The 7,024-nt window shown below is 62.1% G+C and overlaps 2 long non-coding RNA genes and 1 other non-coding gene across 3 annotated transcripts in view; all 3 read right to left on the minus strand.

Moving 5' to 3' along the window:
* Positions 1 to 1,343, minus strand: part of LOC117002051 — a 40,195-nt gene extending 38,852 nt beyond the window's left edge. The window contains exon 1 of the long non-coding RNA XR_004419204.1: positions 1,255 to 1,343. This is a non-coding gene — a long non-coding RNA (uncharacterized LOC117002051). The remainder of the gene's footprint in view (positions 1 to 1,254) is intronic.
* Positions 1,344 to 2,665: 1,322 nt separating this feature from the next.
* LOC117002052 lies at positions 2,666 to 6,983 on the minus strand. Its single transcript, XR_004419205.1, has 3 exons — positions 6,896 to 6,983; positions 4,787 to 4,999; positions 2,666 to 4,190 (listed from the first exon to the last, which is right to left on the minus strand). It is a non-coding gene; the product is annotated as an uncharacterized LOC117002052 (long non-coding RNA).
* TRNAR-UCG lies at positions 6,875 to 6,947 on the minus strand. Its single transcript has one exon. It is a non-coding gene; the product is annotated as a tRNA-Arg (tRNA).
* Positions 6,984 to 7,024: the final 41 nt, after the last annotated feature.

Here is a 7,024-nt window from a genome sequence, read left to right on the forward strand (position 1 = left end):
GGCGCCGAAAAGGCAAAGCGACTGCGTCTCACCCCCGGCTCCTCTTTTTTCTCCGGCCGTCGGGGCCGGGACCCAGGTGGGCACTGCCCCGGACCTTCCTCGCTTGGCGGGGCGAGGTGCTGTCCGTCCGGGGGCCGGGGGTGGAGGCACGTCGAAGGGTCGAAGGGATCCGACCAGGTGCAGACTCTCGGGCCACCTGCACTGCTATGATTCGGGTTTCCTTAAGGTTGAGGCCTAAAATGCATTTCACTTCCAGGGTGATACAGGGAAAACAAAACAAAACAAAACAAAACACGAAAACCGAACGACAAGCCTCGAGGAAATAGGCATTCGCGGGAAGGCAGGGAGTAAAAAGGAAGAATGAAAAGGGGAAAAAAAGAAAAAAATATTAGGATAAAAACAGAAAGAAAAAGAAAATTATAATACACAAGGATGAAATAAAATAAAAATGCTTTTTTTTTCCTCTCTTTTTTTCTTTTTTTTTTCCTTTTTTTTTTTTTTTTTTTTTTTAAAGCAAAGAAAATGCATTCAGCAAATGAAAAATGAAATAGATCCTCCAGCACCAGAACTCGGTGGCAGATCAGGGCACGAGCAGCGGTAGCCCCGTTGCTGGTCCTCAGGGTTAAATCCGAGCAGGGGATGGGGACGCCCTGGTGTCCCCCTCACCCCTAAAAACAGGCCCAGCAGCAGCACCCGCTGCACCCGGAGGATGAACTTCCCCGGGAGCCCGGGATTTCTCCCGCGGCCTAAAGCCTGGCTGTCCCGGGAGGCTCGGCCTCATCCGGGCGTTTTGGCCGGTGCCGCTTCTCCGACCGGCGAGAGGGAGATTTGGGGGAACCTCGGCAGCCCCCGGCAGCGCTCGGCCCCGCTCCCCGCCGTCCCGTCGGGGTTCAGCCCGCCCCGGGCCCCTCTCCAGAGCTGCAGCGTCCCGGGTACCCAGGGGGAAGCTGCCGGAGCAAACGCATCCCCGCAGCCAAAGGTGCCCTATGTTTCCCACTCGTGAGCCGCGCAGGGTGAGCCGGGGCCGGGGAGCGGCGCGGGGCGGTCCCGGTCCCGCCTGGGGCCGGCACCTGGAGCCGCCCAACTTCCCGGCGGGGACCGGCCCAACTTCGTATCCCCCCTCGCTCTCTCCCTCTCTCCCTCCTCCCCCTCCGGCAGCCAGTGTGTCCCCCCCGGAGGACACTGTCCCCCCGCACCCTCCCGCCTCCCCGGGGCCGCCCCGCCGAGGCGGCGATGCCCGGCCGCGACACTCACTCTGCTGCCGTGCGGAGGGCAGGACGGTGGTCCCCGGCAGAAGCGGGCGGCGGGGCCATTCCCCTCCCCGGGGCGGGCGGAGGGGTGGGCAGGGCTGCCGCCGGCCGAGCAGCGGCTCCCGCAGCCCCCAGCCCCGGGAGCGGGCCGGCGGGGGCGGCGGAGGCGGCTCTGCCCCGGCTCCGTGCGTCTTCCCGGCTGCTGCCGGTGCCGGCTCTGGTCGCTGGCCGGGAGCTGCCGCCGCCGGCAGGCTCTGCCCGCACTGACGTCAGCCCAGCAGCCGCCTATTCACTCCAACCATGGCGGAGAGGAGGAGGAGGAGGGAGAGGGGGAGGGGAGGAGGCGGTGGGAGGGAGGGGGAGAGGAGGAGGACGGGAGGAAGGCGGCGGTGGCGGCGGGGGCTGGTGGCTGGCAGGCTCCGCCGAGCAGAAAGCGCAGCCCCTCCGCCTCACCCCTTAATTACCCCCCGAGGACGGGGCTGCGCGGGGGAGGGGGGCCGTGTACCCCTCTTCCCCCCCGGTGAGCCCCTCTGCCTCCTTCTCCCCCGGGGCCGCCGTCGCTCACCTGGCCGCCCCACCGGGCACCCCACTCTTCCCCCGGCCCCGGGGAACACTGCTCCGGGGAGAGAGCGGGGCCAGCTCCCCCCCACACCCCGCCACTCGAGTCCCCTCTTGGTGGTGCCCCCCATCCCTAGAGAATCGGACCCCGTGACGGTGGATAGGGAAAGGGCAGCGGCCGCCCCAACCCTCCCCTGGCCCGGGCAGCCCCCAGCACCCCAGGGCCGCCTTCCCGGCCCCGCACCGCTGTCCAAATGCTGAAAGGACCCACGACTGCCCGGTCCGGCCCGACGCGTCCCGGCTCGGCACGGCAAGGCACGGCCCGGCCCGGCACAGCACGGCTCGCCTGCGGCCGTCGGGCAGAGCCGGGGCACAGACTGCCCCCGGCCCGTGAAAGGGGGGTCTTTCCTGGAGCCAGGCCGTGCCATGCCGTGCCTTGCCCGACGTTCAGGCCGAGCCCGGTTCGCCCCGACAGCCGCAGCGCAGCGCCCGGTGGCCACAGCGAGCTGGAACCGGGGCTCGGGCACGCCGGTACCGCCGGCGCGTCCCCTCCTCTCCCCTCCGTCTCTATCTGCCTGATCGTCTTTACAGAATCACACACATACTGCACCGCCTGCAGCCTCTGCTGCAAGGCTCTAAAAGCCCTCCCCAAAATCCCCACGATCCCACACACCCCAATCCCTCCTGGCACACCTTTACTTCGCTTCCGACCTCTCCTCTTCCTTCCTGCGTTTAACCTGGCTCCTAATTTTTATCTCCGATTCACTCCACCGATGCCCCGGAGCGGCTCTGGGGAGTCTCTCGCCGCCCCGATGAATACACAGGGATCCCCAGACAGGTTTTCTATGTAGGAAAAAATAAACCGATCGAGCCCGAGAGATCTGCAACAGCCGAACACGCCGCCTCGCCTTTACATTTGTGTTTTTAAATTCCCCCGTTATTTTCCTTTTTTGCATCTGCGAGTTGCCACGAAAGGAAATACAACCCCAAATGCCACCGCCAGCAGAAATCGGAGCTCGTTGCCAAATTCCGTAGTATTTTATTTTAAAAGCAATTAACACCATTTAAAAAATTAAAAGAAAAAAAAAGCGCGTCTTCTCCTCTTCCCGGGGAGTGTAAGAAATCCTTTTGCTCACCCAGAGTCGAAAACCTAATGGCATTGTCGTTAAACACGAAAAGGAGAATATTAAGAAATTGCAACACTCCCTCCCGAGCGCTCCCCCCCTCCCAGTTTATTTGCCCTAATAATTAATTCACAAGAGCTTAACTTCGGTGTAACCCCGGCGGTCTTTTCATTAAAAAATCCCCGCGTTTCCTATTGAATTAGCTCTGCTCCATTGTCGCTGAAATGAAGACGCCAAACCAACTTTTACCCTGAGCATTTTCTCACCAGCCCAAAGAAAAGTCTCTCTCCTTTTTCTTTTCTCTGATTTTTTTCTTTCTTTTTTTTTCTTTTTTTTTTTTCTTTTTTTTTTTTTTTTTTTTTTTTAATTCAAGCACCCAGGCGATGGACGTGTCCTGCAATTTAACTACTTTCAAATTCTTTGTTCGGGTCCCACCGGGGCTCTATTGTCACCCTATTGAGAGAGCTTATTGCCAAGTCAAGCCTGAGCGAATTGAGACACGCACGGGAGGAGCCCCGGGGGCTGGGAGCGGGATCCGTGGGCTGCTCGGCCCGGGGAGACCCCGACCCAGCCCCGAGGGAGCGGGCAAGGAGCGGGGCAGGGGCTGCCGGCAGCCCCCAGGCCGGGATAACCGGCACGGATTCCACGGGAGTTGCAGCCTCCAAAGCAGCCCCGGCCCCGCAGAGTGCGGTGCCTGTGATGGGGCAGCCCCGGGAATGGGCGCCCCCGGGATCGGGCTCCTCTGAACCCCCACAGCATCCCCCGCAGCAGCGCCCTGGCTCAGGCACCAGCGCTGCGGGCAGGAGAGAGACAGACTTACCTCGGGTGCCCGCGGTGCCGCCAGCTTCCCTCCTCCGCTGGTTCTCCCTTAATCCCGAAAAGGAGGGTCCTCCTCTACTCTCATCCCACCCCCGACCCCTCCACCTCGGAGCCGGCTCCCGCCTGTCTCCCGTCGCCCTCTTCAGCGCTCACTTTGGGAGCTCCGGGGCTCGCTTTCCGAGCAGGGAAAGAGCGGAATGTTGGGGTGCTTTTCTTTTCTCTTTTCCTTCCCTCTCTCCCGACTCCTCTCCAGCCTGAAAAAGGGGTTGCGAGCTGGAATAGGGGGGTACGAGCTTCACGGAAGGGTTATTTCAGGAGAAAAAAAAAGCTGAAAGAGCAGTGCTGGGCACGGATTCCCACGTAAGCCCGTACGTCACCTATAAAAATTGCCCGTTTCTCCCGTTTCTTGACTCCGGGGGGACAGCTGAGACATCTCTACCTGTGGAGGGAGGGGGTGAAACCCCATTAAAACCGACACCCCATTAAAAACGTCCTGCTCCAGCTGGGAGGGGAAAGCAGAACCGGGAGATGCTGGAAGGCAGGGGCCGCCTCTCTGCATCATCACCCTCTGCCCCGTGGTGATGTTTGGCCGTCCCCTGCTCCCCCAAAACACGCATCTGGAGCCCTTCTCAGCCTGTCCACGCCGGGGAGAGAAGGAGGTGTGCGGGATTCCACGGCGATCGCACGGGAAGGGCCGCGGCGGGGACAGGGGTGCACCGCGGCCATCGCTTCCCCTCTTCGCCGCGGTCCTCCTGTTGTGACCAGCGGCGTCTCCGCCGTGTCCCGGGGGAAGAGGAAGCCCTTGACCCCTGGCCCCAGGGGCAACGGGGTTAAACAAAGTCCCACCGCCCCATTATCCAACAGAGAGCATTGAGTTCCCGGCGGGGAGCGGGGTCTCCAAGAAGCTGGCGAGAAGCCGCAGATCCCACCTCCGGTACCGGACCCCGACGGGGCGCACCTGGATGGGGATGCTTCTCTGACAGACAGACATAAAACCAAAAAACCTAGGGTATGGGAAAAAAATGCTATACACACCCCATTCCGATTTATGCATTGCATCCAGCTCTGCTGAAACGGCGGATTTTTGAGGTTATTTCGGGTTGTTCACAGTGGAAATTTTTTCTTTTTATAGTGGTGCTGTGCCTTGCCGAACCTTCCTGCCCACACTCGGGTGAGGCACAGGCAGCCCCGGCCCGGTCCTGCCTGCGGACGAGGCAGCGCTCGTTGTCATCGACCCACTCCAGAGCGCTGCCGCGAGAAACATTTAGAGAATTTATTTTTTCTATTTACGCTTTGGAGAGAGGAGGAATTTTTCTGGTGGGGTGGGTTTGGATTTTTTAGGATTTAATTTTTCGCGAACACGATAAAAATAAGAAGATAAAAGACGCTAAATAAGAGAAATCGGCGTTAACACAATGCATCGGAGGGGAGAACAAGTGCGCTGGGGTCCTTTCCTAGAGCCACCCCGGAGCCGGGGGTCCCTAAACCGTTCTTCCCTTCACTCCAGGGCAGCTCGTGGCTCTTCCATCCCGGCCAGAGCATCGGCAGTCCTGGAGCATCTCTCCCCGCCGGTTCAGCACCCCGCGCCCCGCCAAGCTCCCGCAGAAAGACAGGAAACCTTGTCCCCGGAATGGAGGTGGCCGAGGACAGGCAACCCCTGCGGCTCCTGGCAGGCTCAGGCAAAGCGGGTGCCTCCCGCTGCTGGGTGAAACTGTGTGAAGCACAATCCCCACATCGGATCTCAGGATGGGGGGCAGCAGGGACTTTGGGGGGCACCGAGGCGCTGTGAAACGCGTTCCAAGCCGCAGAACCCTGCATCGCGCCCTGGGTGTGCGCGTTCCTTACATCCCACACCGCTCCCGCCGGCTCTGCCTTTTCGGGGAGCAGAGGGCAGGGTCCCTCACCCTCCATCCCCCCGACCCCGCACCCCAAGGGGAGGGTGGTGAGGAGCTGGGGTATTGGAGAGAGGCGCACCCGGGTTTGGAGTTCGCAGGGGCCGGGAGGGGCGGACAGGAGTCACGGTGCCCCTGCCCGGTGCCGCGCGGGGAGCGGGGAGCGGGACGGGACCCGAGCGGTGTCCGAGCCCCGACGGCCCCGCGGAGCCCGGCCCGGCCCGGCCCGGCCCAGCCCGGCCCACAGCGGCGGGGCCGCAGCGCCACCTGGCGGCTCGGTCCGGCCCGGCCCGGCACGGCACGGCACGGCACGGCAATGTCAGCGCGGGGCTGGGCTCTGCCGGGAGCCACCGTCCCGGCCAGAACAGCTCTTGCGGTGTGCAGGGAGCCCGCATCCACCTGTCCGCACCTTGGCACCTCCTGTTGTCCTTCCTTGCCAACCTCCATCCCATTCCTTGCAACCCGGATCCCCTGCACGCTGAATCGCCTCCCCTGCGCTCTGCATTCCATCCGCTGCACTGTGACCTGCACCCTGCATCCCATTCCTAGCACCCTACATCCGTACCTGGCACTTTACATCCTAGCACCCTAATTCCTAGCACCCTGCATCCCCTGCCCTGCAGGCTCCCTCCCATTCCCTGCACCTGTGCCCTTCTCCCTGCACCCTACAGTCCATTCTTTGCACCCCACATTTTGTTCTGCACTCTACATCCCATTCCCGAGCCCTACATGCCCTGTATCCCTGTATCCATGGCCTTTTCCCTGCATCCCATTCCTTGCCCCAACATCCATTTTCAGCACTCCTTGCACCTGTGGCCTTTTCTCTGCACCCAACACCCATTCCCTTCACACTCCATCCCATTCCCTTCACACTCCATCCATTCCTTGCACCCTACACCCTCCTGCCTGCACCCCACAGCCCATTATCCCACACCCTGTGGTCATGTTCGGCTCTCCAGCCCCTGCTCCATCCCCAATCTCTCAGGGAGGCTCGCAGCTTTCCGGGTCGCGTGTACCAGCGCGGTGCGTGCTAGCCTCGCCACCCTCCGCATCCCATCCCGCTCGCAAGCAGCCGCTTCCCGCGCACCGCCTCCTTCCTCGGGCCGCTTAAACTCACGAGCAAAAGGCGCGCCGGGAGTGCGGTGAGCCCGGTACCGGGGCCGCAAAGCCCCAAAGCGCCGGCACGGGCTGGAGGAGCAAAATAAGGAGAGCTCACACAGCGCTCCCAGCGCGACCGCGGCAGGACTCGAACCTGCAATCTTCTGATCCGAAGTCAGACGCCTTATCCATTAGGCCACGCGGCCACCTCCACACGCGCCTCCCCGCGTGCCGTACTGAGGGAATCCCGGCGGGCCGTACCACGCGCGGGAGGGGGGCGGGA

This window comes from Catharus ustulatus, chromosome 12 (genome assembly GCF_009819885.2).
Source record: "Catharus ustulatus isolate bCatUst1 chromosome 12, bCatUst1.pri.v2, whole genome shotgun sequence".
In the NCBI taxonomy this organism is placed as follows: domain Eukaryota; kingdom Metazoa; phylum Chordata; class Aves; order Passeriformes; family Turdidae; genus Catharus; species Catharus ustulatus.